Raw genomic sequence first — 18986 nt, forward strand, 5'->3', positions numbered from 1 at the left:
ATTTACTACGTCAAAGGCCTTCTTTAAATCGCAGCAGATACCTCCCACAATCTGTTTATTATTAAAAGCAGTTAATATATCATGTGTTAATGTATAAGCTGCTTTATCAGTAGAAGATTCACTTCTGAAACCATATTGCTCCTTTGCCAATATTTGATTTTGAACCACATGTTGGTGAATTCTTAAGTAAATAACTTTCTCAACAACTTTAGAAGAGGATATTAACAAAGATATTGGTCTGAGGTTTGCTAAATTTCGTTTATCTCCTGATTTATAAATAGGTTTCACATTTGAGTATTTTAATCTGGATGGAAAAATACCTTTTTCAAGGCATTTATTACATATATAAGTTAGTGGGGAGACTATATACGGGGAACTCCATTTCAAAATTTTAACTGAAATTTCATCGTACCCATGGGAATTTTTTGTTTTTAATGATTTTATAATCTTACGAATCTCCTGGGTTGATGTATTTACAAATTTAATCCTAGGATAGGCTCGTTCTGTATTTTGAAGACTATTTACAGCAGTTGTCTCATTTATATTTAGAACTATTATTTCGTCAGCTATTGACGAAAAATATTTATTAAAAATACTTGATATTATGTGCTGATCATCTATTTGCAGACCGTTATGATTTATTAATAATACTCCTTCTTTTTTTGTTTCTCTAGCTGTTTCTGTTTTGACAATATTCCAGATAGTTTTGATCCTATTGCTGGAGGTTAATATCTTTTTATTGTATTGATATTTCTTAGCCTACTTAATAACTCTTGATAGAATTTTACAATAACGTTTATAGAAATCTTTTAATGCCTGATCATCATTATATTTAATATTCAAATATAGCTCACGCTTATGATTAAGTGAAATTTTTATTCCTCTAGTCATCCAACTATTCTCTTTCTTGTTTACAATAATTTTCTTCTTTAAGAAGCATGAATAAAAAATCCTTAAATACGTATTATGGAAATTATTAAACATTTTGTTTACATCATTTTCATTAAATATATCATCCCAGGTCTCATAACTCAATTTAAATTTAAAATCGTTTATAGAGTATTTATCAATATTTCTCATAGTTTTAACTTCATTTTTTTACTCATTAGTATATTTTCTAACTTAATTACCTGGGCATCATGATCTGATAAGCCGTTTACAACTGGAATGACAGTATAACCCTCAAAATGGGTTATATCAATATAGATATTATCAATTGCTGATGCGCAGTCCTTTGTACTTCTTGTAGGGAAATTTATCGTGTTAGTTAAGTTATAAGTTGCAAGTAAATTATCCAATTGCTGTCTCTTATTACAATTTTCAGACAGATAATTAACATTTATATCACCACACATAATAATTTCTTTATTTGGTTTATTTAAATAATTTAGAATGTTATCTATACCCTTTAGAAACTGCCTAAAGTTTCCATTTGGAGATCTATAAACAGATAGTATGTATAAGATGGTATCTAATAGATTTATTTTAACAGCACATGCTTCAATGTCTTGTTCAATACAGAACTTCTTCAAATTAATATTAGAAAAATTTAATATAAAAAATTTTAATATAAATGCGGGAATTCAAATTGGTTTGTTTAGCCTCTCTGATTGGTCGAGATGTATGTGTAGTATCTTACGTCATTCTAGCGGGAGTAGTTACCGTTTTCCCCTTCCCCTATGACAGTTTCAATCACCTGACTACGTCCATTACGACCTCTACACGTTGTTCTTTTAATTCTAGAAGTTGGTTATTAATCCGCTAAACAAAAGGTTTCGTATGCATAATGATTTAATTCACACTTTTCTTTTACATTATCTTGTGGTCTCAGAAAACAGAACTATAAGCCATAACAAGGGAGGAAATTATTACAGGTTGCATGTATTGATATATGAATCGACATAATTAAAATGATTAGGTTCTTTCTTCCTTGGCGTAGGAACACGAGACTGGGAAGTAGACGTGCTGACCGGTACTGAGCAAGATAGACGCCATTTTGAAAGAAGCTGAGTTGAGTTAGATGTGTACGTTGTGTGAGTTATTTAGACTTTTATCACGAGCTACGATGGATGCTTTAGAGGTCGCCTTCAACGCCTTCAACCGTCTTCCAGTTGAAGATCAAATAGATGGCCTTTCGGCCTGGATAAGTGACTTGAAAGACAAGAGGAGATTTTTTTAGAAGAGGCAGGAAGAAAGATTTAAGGGTGCAGGCCATTTTAACCTGTACACTGAAGGAAGCAAAATCCCTTTTGAGAATGAAAGTGCGAGAGCTTTTCGAATAGGAAGTAAGTAAATCTGATTGTAATAACGTGTGCATTGCCACTCTAGTGATAAACTATTAAACCAATGGGATGAAATAACGCTAAGATGTAAGCAGTTTGAATAGGTTGGTATGTCTGCTGAATTAAGGAAAGAATCCTGTAGAAAAATTAAGCATGTTCTCTTACTTTCGAAGTACTTTCTTGACTCCGATATTATACAGGTATTTTATTTTTAATTTCAGTCGCCCGGTTTGAAATGGCATGTCTGCATATCGTTGACGTTTGGGCCGAGGTGGCAAGCCATGATAAGAGTGAACCGAGGGAGAAGTCAGCGTTGTAACCTTTTAATCTACAGTACTTACACTATAGATAATTCGGCATGGTAGCCTGTGCATTTAAGAAATACAGTTTTTTTTTCAAGCAAGGGTAACAGCATGACTTTTCAGACAGTATTTCATCATACCAAGTTTTAGTTGTTGGACATTGTTATCTCAAAGTCAGTTCCTGGTATGCAGTCACACATGTGTATTGATGAGTTTCCTTAGTTGGATTTCTGATGTCAGTTCCTTATAGTGTCACATGCAACACTATGTTGTATAAAATTTATTAAAAGTTACTCACTTAAAAATTTTAAAGATCCATCACTACATGTTTTCAACCAATATGGTCTGGCATTAATAATATTGGTCAAGGAAACTGCTGTCTTATATGGTTGCTTTGTTGTTATTGTATAAGTCCTCTCCGTTTGCATATGTGTATATAATGTGTACATTTATCTATCAGAGTTTTTGTGTGTGAAGTTTTTATGTGTTGGGTATTACAATTTTAATTTAGTGTTCAGTGCCGTGCTTATTCTCAATGGATCTGTGTAAAGTTCATTATTGTTTGTTTTAATTAATTTTCTCCTTAGTAGAGTGAAGCTGGTATTTGCAATACTTGCCTTGAACAAGGTTTGCTGGTTGTGGGCAGAGTAGTTTCTTTTTTCATTTCATGCAGATATTGGCTTCCTAGTGGATACAGGTGTTCAGCCCCTTGAACCTGAACAGTGCGTTTGTATGGAAGTTCCCTTGCAGCCTTGATTGGATTGTAGAATTGCTGCTGGTAACAGGAAGTGGAATAGTGGAAGGGATTAGCAGCAGAGTTTGCTGTTAGTAGCATCACTTCTTTGGTAACAAGTTTTCTTGCGTAAGTTTGTAAGGTTATGTCTTTCATGTGCATAGCATAGGAAGCCTTTAATATGTTCCCAGACAGTGGAATGGCATGCCAATACATGAAACTAAAGGTAGAAATTTTTCAAGTGGTGCTTGTAATGGCTCTTTGGGAATGAACCAGATAGTAAAACATTTGTGTATAATGCAGTCCATCAATGATACAAGAAATTTTCCCCTTTTCTTCCACTTAAACTTTTAACACAACATGTTTCGGCCCTAGATGGCCATCTTCAGGTGTCTTAATATATTAAAACTGCTACACTGCATTAATATGCACTAAAATCACACTTAATATAATAAAATCCAGTAAATTTCCTATTAAAATTTTTCATTACTTTTGTGAAATTCTGTTCCACATCGTAAGGGTTGTCGTCCACTTGTTTTGAACTATATATTTATCTCCACACACTGACACACTTGAACTCATATTTTTAAGATTCTTCAAAGATAATTGTTTTAATATTTTCTTTTGTTACCTTCCCAATATTTTGTTTTGTTACCTTCTCAAATTGCTTGCTTGTGTGGAAGGAAAGTTTTGTTTTATACTCTTACAGCTCAGCAATGGTGACGTGTGCAGATTTGTGCCCTTATCCTACTCAGGAATCTATGGCATTTGCTGATAAGGGATGTTGTGTGTTCTCTGATCAGGCTCTGGATGCTGAAAGTTGTTCGCCTACTTGAAGCCATCTGTTTCTGCAGGAGGTTCAATAGAGAAACTAATCTTAATGTCTTAGAGCCGTAAGAATTGCCAGCACTTGTAAGTCATTATGTGTGACACAGAACTTTCTGTCTGTAGTTTTGGAATGTTATGATGTACAGGTATCTCCCCAGCTCTTGAAGTTTTATACTGATTGTTTTAGGGAAGACAGTATAGAATCAGTTGAGCAAATTGTTATATTTGGAAGGAGCAAAAGTTGGGGGAAGTGGTTTTGACGATTGAGGCAGAGAAATTAGGTCTCTGTGAGATACCTATACTTGGATGATAATACTCGATATGTTGCATGCATTTTTCCTATTTTCAGCTCTGCCATTCTGCAAGAGATATGAAACTTGTGCATGATAGAGAATGCCATTCTGTAACCCTGAGACGTTGGAAGAGAGCACAGCTCTTTTATTTTTTTTTTTTTTTCTGGAGGCCATTTTGTTGCAAGTTGTTTGAAAGTCTTCATAACTTTTTTATGGTAAGCTGTATGTAGGTAATTACAGTTTTTTAACATTTTGAGATTATTTCACTTTAATATTAGCATTGTCTCATGGTGATTATATTATTACAGAATCTGAGAAATTCATGTTATGATTGTGCACTATATCACTAGACGTTGCTTCATACCTGAGGGTAGTAGTTGGGCATTTTTTTTTTTGCAGGTGTGTTGGTACTTGGTCACTGCAAAAGATCACAGAAAACACAAGGTGCACCTTTTGTAATGGATTGAGTAGAAAAGCGCACACGCGCGTGTACATTAAGTGATGATGATTATATTACTGGAACGTTTCAAGATGAATCCCTGTCATGGGGCAAGGTGCATTGTCTCCACTGGTATCGTCCAGTTTAAAGCCAGACATTGGCCATGTCTCGAGAATAGTGGAACATGAAGGCAGTATCTTGTATCATTCAGCAGGCATTAATATCGAGGTGAACCAGGAACTAAGATCACAGATTACTGAAAACTTAGGAATTATTCTGAAGGAAATTTCTGGAATACTAAATGATGATATTTGGAATGATTGGGTTAATATTTTTGACAGTTGACAAACAGGTCTTGACATATGTCAGTTGAATACCTTGAAGTGTTGCAGTTCTGTTTATTATTAGCAGTCAGTCTTTAGTTAATCGTTGTTTATAAATTAACTCCAAAATTACTGTGGCTTAGAAAATATGAGGCTTCTAAAATGCTTGGCTGACTTGTTGGGGTATCGTGTAGCTAATGTTGGCTGCTTTTGTTTCAGTATTTTCACTAAAGTTTGAAGGTACTGGATTTTCCCATGTGTTATATGGTGAGGGAGAAGGGAAATTGGATTCTGCGTAGGTATGCTGTGGTGCATCGGATGCTTCTTCGTTCCGTCTGCCTCTTGCTGACGCAGCGCCAAGTTTCCTGCGCTTGGATCAGAAGCTGTGTGCTGAATGAGGATGTGCAGAACATGATCCCTCCATAGTGTGTATGAGTTGAAATGTAGTCCATTCTGCGATGGCACTGTTGTGTGTTGGTCTAGTTGAGTAAGAACTAGGAATACTTGGTAGTGTTTATCACTAAGAATTGCAATCAGTTCCTATACTCTCTGCTTTAGAACTGGTTTTGAATAGTAGAATATGGATTGAAACTTGATCAGCCAGATTTCTTTCTCACATGGTGATGTTTAGTCATTTGTGTGTATGAATAATGCACGAGACATTGGCTGCTCTAGGTGCATGACCTTATGGTGTTCTAAAGTTTGTGCCTCTGGGTTTTTGGCCATCTGCCTTTTTTTTTTAGGTTGTTTCCGGTATAATAATCAGTTGATTTATTGGAAATCTGGATTCATAGTTGGGATGGGAGAGGGGCTGGAGATATTGGTTTCCTTTTCCCTGCAGATCTGACTGAAGCTACATGGTGCAGTCAGTGTAAAAGTAAAAAAGTAAACCTATCCCCTGTAACAGGCCATGAAGGCCCATAGGGTTGTGAGAGATTGAGGGTCCCAGATTTGTTTTATAACATGCAAGGCTGTTGCATGTTAAGAAATAATTTTTGCCAACCCTGTTTAGGTTTAGTGTTTTGTTGTAATTCTAGAGAACTTGTGATTTTTATGTATATATTTGAGTTCACTGAATTTTATTTCCATTATCAGGTTTACACCTGTTGTTTGGATGGGAAAAGGTTTTATTTTTGTTTTCTACAGGCTTTGGAGTAGCAAATCTACAGATAAAACAGCTCTTGGTCTGCAAAATGAAAAGAGAAATATTGGCACCATGTACAGTATATTGGAGATCTGCGGTGTCATTTTCAATATGTTGTGGAAGTGACGTCATTTGACACGCATTGAGCAAGCAGCCAAGTCGCAGTATCACTTCATCTGTGGTGCTGTGTTTGTTGTATTTCAAGTGTAAGTCTGCATTCTGAAGGCAGTAGAGGACTGGATTGTTAGAAATATATGTATTGAACATTTCTCCTGTAAATTGGTGAGGAAAGGCCTGACAGCAAGATTACACTTGTACAAGAGGTAAATTGAAGTGTGTTCCTGGGATGCGGCTTTTTGCATAAGTGTGTTATCGTACCTGTTTTAAATAGAAGTTTTAGAAGTGGTGTTATTGTGATTTGTGAGATTCCTAATCATAATTGCTGATGTTGAAAAGGCAGGTGCTCTCTGAGTTTTTCTGTTGCTCAGCTTTCTTCTAGTTAGGCCACAGGTGGCCAGCATTGAGTCGGTTGGTGCTGCATCGGACCTGACGACTCGGTATGGAGTAAGGCAGCTGGAGAAGAGTAAGTACTCTTATTTGAAAGCTGTTGTGTTTGTAATAAGGGGCCTAGTCATGTGTATGGAAAATAATGGCTTGTTTATAATCCTTATGATGAGGTCTGCATGTTCTCTGGGAGCCGTAACACTCTGGAATGTATACATTGACATGACTGGTGCATGAAGCTGACTACTGCCCTTAGATTTGGTGTGGTGCTTAAGCAAGCACAAGGACAACTTTCCTGCATTCTGGAGTCGATGATGTGATCTGCAGGTATATAAAATAATCAGTATTGGTACTGCGTTAAATTGACATGCGAACAAGTTTCTTCCAAATCTTAGAAGACTGGAAATTTTTCTGTGAATTGAAGTATGAATCCTGTTCTTTTGCTCAAGCCTGTTGTGGTTATTGTCCTTCCTCTAGACTGTATGTTATGCGTAACATCCACATGCAAGGGAAGACAACACGACGTGCTAGGTGGAAAATGATAACCGATACGGTGGGCTTATGCACACAGAAATAAAATGCAAACACCCAGGCAACTACAGTATAACAAATCCAGAGAGAGTGATAATGAAATTTATTGTTTAGACAAGTTGTCAATGGCAGTAGTAGAGGTGTAAAAAGAAATTTACAAAATTGTAACAAATTTTAAATTTCAGTGTAAATTTGCAGCTTATGGAATTTTAACTAGTGTAAATGGGTTATTGATTGTAACTTCCAGTATTTTCAGCCATGAAATAATTGCAGTTACATGTGATGTAATTGGACATACTTTACAGTGGAACAGTTTTGTCATAGCTGAGACAGCTGAAGATGGCCGTTTGCATTGTGTGTGAGAGGTATATTAATTCAACAGGATGCTTAAATACAGTACCGAATATCGGTAAGTTTGAAGATTCTTGAACAGAAACAGGGTTTTCTCAGGGAATTAGTTTTTAATTTGTAACGTCTAATCAGTCTGTCTCTTTAAACATTCTTTGTTTTATGTTATTTTCAAATGTGCCTTACAAACACTGAAGATGTTTTCCAAAATAAGAATTTCAGGGGGTGTATTGTCTGGCTATAAGGGGTGATGAGGAGGCCGGTTATATCTTTGGTATTTAGTGTATATAGTATAATAATAGTATTTTGGTATTGGGCTCTGAAGTTATGTTTCAAATTGTCACAGTAATATCCTGTTGCTGAGTGCAGTTCTCGATTAATACTTGTATTTTTGTTGTGAAATGCAGTGTACATCCATAAAGAATATGAAAAAGTGAAATGTTGAAATATAAAATTTTCACCCTTCTCCTGTTCTGCATGACATGCTAGTGTGTGATAGCATAGATATATTTGAATTCGGATCCTGCTTTATAGAAGGGACAGTGCCCTTGTAGTAACTTCACTACTTCAGGTGAATGTAGACTGCCCCCCATATTCAGTATATTTTCATATGTTCCAGGTGAAAAGAAACTGCTTCATGAAGTGGGACTGTTCAGTTTTCCTTGATTTCACTAAGAATGGGAAGCCAATTTGTTACTTGAATAGTAATGGTCAGCTGCTCGTGAAGTTACAAATCTCTTACAATAAAACTTATTTGAGAAAAAATGTCTCTCATTATATAAGGATGTAATGGTCCCTCATTCTTGTGGCAGATTGTTCATGGCCTGAAGGAGATGTATGGAAGATATTTTACTTTATCATAACAAAGTGTGAAGTCACTCTGTATTGTGTAATTATTTAATCCTCATCCTGTGTATTGTCAGTTAATCCTAGTAATATTTTATGCATGTGGAAGTGTATTCTCGTTATCTGTCAGTTGGATTTGGGATGACTATGGAAGAAGTAAAGCAGTCTGGTGTTAAGCTGTAGTGTTCAGAATGCATGGAGTTCCACATCCCATGTCCTGTATTGTTCGACCTTTTCCATGCTCAGGTCTACATTTATAGCTTGCGATGCTTCTGCATCTGCAGTACTATGGAAGTAGGTTTGCTCAGTGGAAATGTTGGCCACCCATATGTGACAACTCTGAAAGTCTACCATTATGCATCGCAGCAACAATTTTCAGTTGAACTCCTGAATTCTCTACATGTAGAAGGGTAACTGACTGAAAACATCTTTCCAGTGAAGTCAGGATTGACGCATATAATTTAATCCCTCCTCCTCTGTCATAATTTTTGGTCATTGTACAAATTTTAATTTGGTTTGAATTAGGGAAGTCTCATTTTCCATGGAGGAAAGAATTTAAGTCCTGTCAAAGACTTTAAGAAAGGTGGTGATGTAGAAGCCAGTCGTGGTTGCGTGGCAGTCTGAGGCATGCACTTTGAGCCGGGATCATGGGTTCAAACCGCACAGAAGGCATGAATGGTATGTTTTTATTCTGTGTTTAGGGAGAGGCCTTGTGACAAGCTGGTGACTTGTCGGAGGAGTCCTGCCGTCTGTAAAATGATCAATATGAAAATCTTGACACCATAAGTATAAGAGGAGTGTATGAAGTAAAGTAAGTTGTTTGTAGGAGAAAATTTTCAATAGGTAGGAACTGTTTATGCCATAATGGGGAAGGTTGTTTGTCATTGTACCTGTTCATGACTTATCTATTCCAGTACTTCATTTGCCATGTACTTGTATAATTAACCTTTAAATGCCCGCTACTGGTGTGTGTTTAAATGACCATTGCTACTGTGCGTTTAAATATCCGTTCCTGTTAGGGCGCTAAAACAATTCTAAGCATTGTGTTTTAAAATGCTGTATCATAATTTTTATGATAAATAGATGGAATTAACTTTGTTTGTATCAGCAAAGAACATAGTGTCGCATATTGTAACAGAAGATTTTAACATTTTTATACACAGAGTTATACTATATTTTTAGTTTTTTCTTTTAATTTTGATGTGTACTGCAAAAATGGTTTCCCAGTTCTTCACACAGTTGTTCTGCAATAGAAAGTCATTTCTGTTTGTAACACTTGACAAATTTTAGCAGTCCCTGTTGGCATGAAACAGATGGAAGGAATAAAATCAGTTGGTCTTCTGCTAGCACTGCTTACACTCTTTGGATTTTCGAATCTTTTGACTTAAGGACAGAAGAATGAAAGAATGGCTATTCAAGAGAAAGTTAGAGGGATCCCTTCTTCAGTTTGAAGACCTGTTATAGCTGCAAGAGATTATTGCCCTTTCTAGGGTCATGAACAGACAGTTGCATCATGCCTGAGATATAGAGTGTGACCTGTTTTCTGTGCGTTCATAGTGAAATCGAATACTGTAGTTTCATTTCAGCCTATATATACATCAAGCAGATAACAACAAGAAAGGTGTGTACATCGAATTTTACTATATATTTTTAACACATTAATCTGCAGAATCTGCAATAAAAGTACTGGCTCATGGATGAGTGTGGTTATGACTCACGCGTATAGTTTTTTTTTTCCTACTGTTGATTTAGGTATCATTTTAATTCCTCTATTATGGTTTTACTCAAGTCTGTCCTGTAGTTACTACATTTAAAAATAAATATTTAGGACTATGCATGCACTTCTACTAGAGGTGTATGTGTGCGTTTCCACTAGAGGCGTTTAAATGCCCAACTGGCCAAAACAGGTACTTTGGCCACAATGACCATACTCATCACTGGGCTGATCGGGGAACTTCGGATGTTAAAAGTGAAAGGGTAGCTGGTCACTGGTGTGATAACATTGTTTTGAATGTTCACGCAACAACAGTAGATAAAATTGACGTCATAAAGGACAGATTCTACAAAGAACAAGAACGTGTATTTGATAAATTCCAGAAGTACCCTATGAAAATTTTGTTAGGAGATTTCAGTGCCAAAGTAGGGAGGGAAGACATTTTCAAACCAACAATTTGGGAATGAGAGTTTGCATTAAATTAGTAGTGATAATACAGTTAGAGTAATAGACTTTGCAACATCAAAAAATCTTACTGAAAAAAGTACAATGTTCCCACATCGTATCATCCATAAATTTACTTGGACATCTCCTGATGGGAAGATACACAATCAAATAGACCATATTTTGATAGATAGGAGACGGCACTCAAGTATACTTGATGTCCCATCATTCAGGGCAGCAGATTGTGATACTGACCACCATCTGGTGGTGGCAAAGGTTAGGGAGACTGGCAGTGAGCAAACAAACAACACACAGAGTTCATATGGAGAGGTTCAGTCTCAAGAAATTAAATGAGGTAGAGGGTAAAGATCAGTATTGTGTTGCTATCTCAAATATGTTTGCGGCTTTGGAAAACTTGGAAACTGAGGTGGATGTTAATAAAGCTGGGGAAACTAGTACAGAGATGGTTCTATGAAGGATGCTCAAAATTATTAAATCAAAGAAAGCAGGCCAAAGTGCAATGGTTACAGGATCCAAGTGAGTTAAATACGGATAATCTGAACAATATAAGACGTGAAACCAGCTGGCATTTCATGAAAAAAAGAGGGAATATCTGAAAGACAAAATTGACGAGCTTGAAATGAACAGTAAGAACAAGAACATTAGAGACTTGTATAGAGGAATAAATGACTTTAAGAGGGGTTACCAACCTAGCAGTAACTTAGTAATGGATGACAATGGTGACCTGCTTGGAGATTCCGACAACATTTGGAACAAGTGGAGGAACTACTTATCTCAGTTATTGAATGTACATAGGGTCAGTGACGTTAGGCAGACAGAAATCCATACAGCTGAGCCGTTAGTACCATATCCTAGCCGTTTTGAGGATGAAAGTACTATTGCAAAATTGAAACTGTATAAATTGACAGGTAGTGATCAAATTCCGGCAGAACTTATACAAGCAGGAGGGGAAAGATTACATTTTAAGATTGACAATCTAATTTCTTCTATTTGACATAAGGAAAAATTGCCTGACCAGTGGAAGGAGTCTATTATTGTACCAGTTCACAAGAAGGGTGATAAAACTGACTGTAGTAATTACCGAGGGATATCACTATCAACTTCATACAAAATTTTATCCAATATTCTCCTCCCAGGGTTAAGTCAATATATAGATGAAATTATTGGGTATCATCAGCGTGGGTTTTGACATAAGAGATCAGATCTTTTCCATTCGTCAGATATTGGAGAAAAAATGGGAGTATGATGAGACAGTACATCAGCTATTCATAGATTTCAAAGAATATATGATTCAATTAGGAGGGAAGTATTGTACAATATTCTCATAGAGTTTGGGATACGCATGAAACTAGTTAGGCAGATTAAAGTGTGTTTAAACGAAACGTATACCAAAGTCTGTGTAGGTAAACATTTGTCTGATAAATTTCCTATCCAGAATGGTCTAAAACAAAGAGAATCTTTATTGCCACTACTTTTTAACTTTGCTTTAGAATATGCCATTAGGTAGGTCCAGGGAAACCAGGTGAGACTGAAATTAAACGGGACACGTCAGCTGTTGGTCTAGGCTGATGATGTGAATATACTGGGTGATAATGTAGATACCATAAAGAACTACACACAAATTTTAATTGACAATAGTAAAGAGGTTGGTCTAGAAGTAAACTCTGAGAAAACTAAGTCCATATGCTGCTGTCTCATCACGAAAATGCAGGGCAAAATCATGATATACACGTATAAATAGGAAACAGATGTTTTGAAAATATGGCACAATTCAGATATTTGGGAACAATGATAACAGATCAAAACCTGATTCAGAAGGGAATTAAGAGGAGATTGAACTCGGAACTACTTGCTACCATTTAGTCAAGAACCTTTTGACTTCTCGTCTGCTGTCCAAAAACATAAAAATTAGAATATACAAAACTATAATTTTGCCTGTGGTTCTGTATGGGTGTGAAACTTGGTTTCTGACATTAAGGGATGAACATAAACTTAGGGTTTTTGAGAACAGGGTGTTGAGGAGAATATTTAGACCGAAGAGAGATGAAGTGAGAGGAGGTTGGAGAAAACTGCATAATGAGGAGCTTCATAACTTGTACTCTTCTCCAAGAATAATTAGAATGATCAAGTCAAGGAGGATGAGGTGGGCAGGGCATGTAGCATGAATGGGGGAGCCGACCAAGGCGTAGGTGGGTGGACAATATTAAAATGGATTTTAGTGAGATAGGATGGGGTGGTATGAATTGGATTGATCATTAGTACAGTGTTTTTTCTAAAACCAAACTGAAATTTATTTAATGTATTATGTTTATCTAGGAAGGCTTTTAATTGATTAACTATTACTTTTTCCAAAACCTTAGAGAAAGTAGGAATAAGTGTGATTGGGTGATAATTACTTGCATCTTCCTTAGCCCCCCCTTATAGATAGGGGAAACGACCGATTTTTTTAATATAGATGGAAAAATGCCATCCCTAATTGATGCATTAACCAATTCTAAAAGCAGTATAGAAATATAAGGTGTACATTTTTTAGCAAGTAAGGTGAGATATCATCAAGTCCTGCCGACTCTTTATTCGCCATACTGTGGATTATTTTAATCAAATCGGCCTCTGTTATTTCAAGCAAAACAAACGAGTATTTTGAGCTAACTATGTTATTAATAGTTTGTGGATGGATTAAATTTTTATCGTGTATAAGATTATTAACAGTTTCTACAAAGGTTTTATTAAATATATTAAAAGTTCTACTTGGGCTTGAAACTTTTTGTTTTCCGTCTAATAAGTATATATTTTTAGTAAGTATATTATTTAGAGAATCTCTTTCACGATTTACAAATTTCCACAATGCTTTGGAATGTTTATTGATCTATTTATAATATCCTGAAAATAATTTGCTTTTTCAGTTTTTATGATTGCATTGTATTCTTTTTTATATGCTTTATAAATGTTTTTATATTCCTGAGATTTGCACTGTATATAAAGATCAAAGAAATTTCTTAATTTTGTTCTGCTATGACAACATCCTCATTTATCCAAGTAGCCTTATTTTCCCATGCAGTGTTTCGTCTTACCTTTGGGCAGGCTACATTAAAATAGTAGTTAAAAATGTTATAAAAGAGATCCATTTGTTGTCTATCATTTTCACTAAACACCTCACTCCAAGTTTCAGTTTGTATTAAAGAGCAAAAGCAAATTATATTGTCATGTGATAAACCCCTAACCTTTTTATAACAACTTGTAGTGGTGCTGTCATATTAATAGTTATACATTGTGCATAATGATCCAAAAGTAGGCTTTTTATAACATTAGTATAATAGCAGTTAGCAGGTATATTAGTAATGATTTGATCTATAATTGTTGCCGTACTCTCAGTTACTCGAGTAGGAATATTTATTGTCATAGTAATCTAATAACTGCTTATGACCACATCCATCTTCCTGAGTATTTATATTTAAGTCTCCAGCAAGAATGATATATCAATCTTTCTGTACAAGCTGCTCCAAAATATCTGTTAGTAGGTTAAAAATTTCATATATTATACTGCTTGGTGATCTATATAATGCAATAATTACAAGTTTTATCGTGTCACGTTATTTCTATACCAGTAACCTTACTTTTTCCTTTAACCAATTCAAGGGTTTACTTTGCACCATGTTACTGGTACTGTAAATAGCTGTCCCTCCATGTATATATTTTTTCCTACAAAAATATGAAACTACAGTATAACCTTCTAACATACATTGAGGGATTTCATCCTCTTTGAAACCATGTTCAGATATAGTTAGTATATCAAGGGTAGTACTCTGGAGAAATTCAGTAAGTATTTCAGTTTTATTACTAAGATATTGAGCATTCTGATGTATCATTTTCAAATTATGCATTGGCTTTACTTCCCCAATTGGGAATGACTGGAACCCTAGAGATCCAGTCTTCATTGTCAGTTTCCCTGATTTAGATCACCAAGAACTATTGCACTTAATTGGTTCTTTTTGTAATTACCTATTATTTTACTTATTTCTTGAGTAATATGTTCTTTACCTAGTCTGTTTAGGTGCTGCCCATGCCTTGTGTGTAGGCTGTGCTTAGATTGCTTATATCCAATACTTTTACATTTCTAAATCTTTTACACGCCTTGTTTATGTCCATATTTGCTTCCTTATTTACTACTGATTCTTTTATTAAATCATGCCTAATCAGTATGTTGAAAACAACAACATTTGTACATGTCCGTGCTGAAAGTGTTCTTTTTACAACGTTGATACAAGCCTTTGTTTCATTTCTAGCAATATCATTGGCACCACCCATAATTATTACATGGTTCTGTGGGCCAAATACTGCGCAATCTCTTACACAGTTTTTCAAAACATCTTTTACCTTAGCACCCGACCTAACCTCACCAAACACCAAAACATCATCATTGGATTTGCTCAGTGACGTGGGTATGCCACGACCATAGCTATCACTATAAAACATCAATTTATTCTTCTTTTCACAACTAAGTATTTTCTTTTGCAGAGTCTCATCAGCAACATCATTTAGGGTGCAGAATTTATTACTAGTTGAAACTGAAAACTGTGGAGTCACCTGTTCTCTTCTTCTTGATTTTCCTTTAGCTGCCGGGCTCCAACCAATTTCATTTTCATAATGTACTGAATGACGTACTTCTTGCACTCTTACACTCTGCAAGATAAATATCATTTCTTGCAATGTCGATATTTCCTCTAACAATTTACGGAGAACTTCACAGTCATCCTACTGCGTAGTCATAATCTTATTTTCCTGGATATTTTGTCGTAAGCATGAAACACAAAGCCATTGATTATCAGGTATTTTGTCTTCATTTACATTGCTGCACTTATTAAAATGATACCATTTATCACAATTATCGCATAGTATGCTGTTACGTTCTACTTTATTATACTTTCCACACCTATTATCTACTAAAATGTTATTGCATAGGAGCTGTTTGGTCACCAATTTCCGCCATTATTATATTATAGTATAATATATTGTACCGAGGACAATCTTGCACTAACCTCCACCAGATTTTATGGTCACCTTATGTGATCAGTTCTTCTTTGCTATTTCTTATATGTTATTATTTTTGCAAAAATAACAACGAACACACAAGAAATCCAAAATTTTTGTCGAGCTTCACGCCTGTAACACACCACCGTTACACAATCTACAAGTTTTTTTGACTTGGATAATATTCTTAGTGATGGAACACTGCTAATGTAAATTCAGTAAAAAGTTCTGACTACAGACCCTCGGGCCTGGAAAATTTTACCAGTGTTCAATCAAGCAGGTGGTGTATGTATATATGTTCGTAAGGATATTCGTTTTAGTCAAGTTGATTTATTACATTTTTCAGTGGAAAAAATTTTAGAAATATGTGTTGTTAAATTTGAATTCAAAGGCTTGGGGCATGTTTATACAGATCTGGAAGAATTTTGTCAATTCTTGGAACTGTTGGAACAAGTTTTTTTATTCTTGTACAACCCAACTATTTAGTTTTCACTGTGTGGAGATTTTAATGTTGACTATTTACTAAAGGACAACCGGAAACAGCAGTTGATGGTTTTATTAAGCACTTACAACATGATACATGCTGTTAATTTTCTCACTAGATTACAAAATAATCATGCCTCAGCTATTGATAATGTCTTTGTAGATGAATCAAGATTATCCTGTTGTACAGTATTTCTTTTATCCAATGCACGGTCTGATTATAATGAACAGTGGCTTATACGCAATACATTTTTTTTTGTTACTGTTAATAAAATCAACAATAAACTGAGAAATAAATTCATATCCAGATCTAGACTCTGGAACTCTATTTAAACTACAGAAAAAATGTGTAACGGTGATAAAAGGTGTTAAAAATAGAGTTTCCTGTAGAAATTTGTTTCATGAATTAAATATTTTAACTGTTACTTCCTTATATGTTTTATAATAAAAAATAAGATTTATACCACCCAGTATTCTGATGTTCATGGCTATAACACTATTCATAAACACAATTTTGTATTACTGAGCATAGCAAGAGAGGGGTGATTAGTATGGGAACCAAAATATTTAATGGCCTTCCAACCGAATTAAAGAATGTAATAAATTTTAATGTTTTTAAGAAGAAACTTAAGAATTATTTTTTGTGTAATGTCTTCTATTCTCTTCAAGAATTTTTTAATAATTGTTGACATGGACTGCTTGTTGATAAATCTGTCTATACATTTAAAATATTTATTCTTATGTCTTTTTTGGAGTATTTATTATTCTTAAATTAAGTTAAAAATGTATTTTAAAATGTATTGTTGTATTATAGTGATAAATCGCTGTGTGAATGTTATGTTATTTTTTATGTGAAGTTGTTAATATTTGATATGTCCAATTGTAATTCTCTACAGCTATGGATGAAATAAATAATAATAATAATAATGAAAAATTACTTGTGAAACTATTATTTTTCTGAACAGTTATCTAATGAAACATGGGAAGAAGTTTATCATAATACTGATGTTAATGGTGCTTTTAACAAATTTTTATTAACATTTTAAACATTTATGACAAAAGTTTTCCTATTGTTTACTTAAGTAAGAACAGTGACAGAAGTTGGATTACTACTGGCATTAAAATATATCGTCAATATAAAAGAATTTTATATAATATTAGTAGACATAGTAATTAAAAAATAAAACTTTATTTTACAAAGTGTTGTCTCATTTTAAGAAAAGTAATTTGTCAAGCAAAAAAACTACATTATAATCAGTTAATTGAAACTTCTAATAACAGAATAAAAACTTCTTGGAATATCATAAGAAATGTATTTCATAAGTTTGCTAGGTCCAGTCACATGCCTTCTTCATTTAAAATGGATAACATGAATTTTCAGTTTAAAGATGCAGCTGATGTTTTCAATGAGTATATTCTGAATAATTAACAAACACATACTGATAATAGTATCACCTCTTGGATTATTAAAGAATGCTTATCAGACTGTTTTTCCGAGTATGAAACTTATTCCTGTAGCTAGGGGAGAAATTATTAGCATAATTTGTTCCCTAAAATCAAAGAAGTCTTCTGGGTATGATGATATCACATCAGAAATATTAAAATTGTGTAGCATGGCTATAAGTGAGCCCTTTTCTTATATTTCCAACATGTCTATTATGACTGGTGCATTTCCTGATCATTTGAAGTATGCAGTCATAAAGCCTTTATATAAAAGGTGATAAAGCTGACATAGCAAACTATAGACCTATTTTTATATTGACTGTATTTAGTAAAGTTTTAGAAAAAGTTATGTATTAAATCAGCATCTACAAGTGAATAATATATTGGTACAGGATAATTTGGTTTTAGGAAAGACTTGCTGACGGATCATGCTGCCTTTTCACTTACCACTGACATACTTCAAGCCTGGAATGATAAACATCTAACTGTTGGGATTTTTTGTGACCTTGCCAAGGCATTTGATTGTGTTAATCATGAGATATTGATATCCAAATTAGAGTAGTGTGGTGTTCAGCATTGTAATTTAAATTGGTTTAAATCCTATCTGTCAGACAGAAAACAGAGTGCATCTCAGAATTCACAATGATCATGATTATTTCTCGGAATGGAAAAGAATTAAGAAAGGAGTTCCTCAAGCGTCGGTCTTAGGACCACTTCTGTTTATTATTTATATTAACGACTTGTCATTATGCATCAGTAAATTCGCCAATGTTTTTCTCTTTGCAGATGACACCAGTATTTTGGTCACTGGAAAAAATCATTGTGCACTTAAGCACAAAGTTGCATATACCTTGTCTCTCATTGTAAATTCGTTTATAGCGAACAAATTGGTCTTATATATTAGCAAAACTAATATTATTAAGTTTGCTCATAAACAGTGCTGTCTCTTTGCTGGCAGTATCCTTTGGAAACGTGGTAATGAATGAAGTCCCTGTAATAAAATTTTTGGGTATACAAATTGATAATAAATTGAATTGGAAGAGTCATGTGAATACATCCTTCCTAAACTCAGTTCTGCTATTTTTGTAATTAGGAGTTCATCTTATTTTATGAATTTAAAAACCCTGAAAATGGTGTATTTTCGTACTTATTGTCCCCTGGGGCAATTCAACTAATAATTCCAGAGTTTCTAAATTACAAAAGAAAGTAATAAGGATCATATTGGGAGTGGGACCCAGAGACTCATGTAGAAGTCTTTTTAATAAATTAGATATTTTACC

At 34.5% G+C, this 18986-nt stretch overlaps 2 long non-coding RNA genes across 2 annotated transcripts; both read left to right on the forward strand.

Moving 5' to 3' along the window:
• The first annotated feature begins 1704 nt into the window (after nucleotides 1-1704).
• Nucleotides 1705-3738, forward strand: LOC111866315. The gene is made up of 3 exons (XR_002843121.2): nucleotides 1705-1772; nucleotides 1940-2285; nucleotides 2504-3738. It is a non-coding gene; the product is annotated as an uncharacterized LOC111866315 (long non-coding RNA).
• A 43-nt stretch (nucleotides 3739-3781) lies between these two features.
• Nucleotides 3782-8613, forward strand: LOC111866314. Its single transcript, XR_002843120.2, has 2 exons — nucleotides 3782-4653; nucleotides 4838-8613. It is a non-coding gene; the product is annotated as an uncharacterized LOC111866314 (long non-coding RNA).
• Nucleotides 8614-18986: the final 10373 nt, after the last annotated feature.

The sequence above is a fragment of the Cryptotermes secundus genome, unplaced genomic scaffold (assembly GCF_002891405.2).
Source record: "Cryptotermes secundus unplaced genomic scaffold, Csec_1.0 scaffold1523, whole genome shotgun sequence".
Taxonomy (NCBI): Eukaryota; Metazoa; Arthropoda; class Insecta; order Blattodea; family Kalotermitidae; genus Cryptotermes; species Cryptotermes secundus.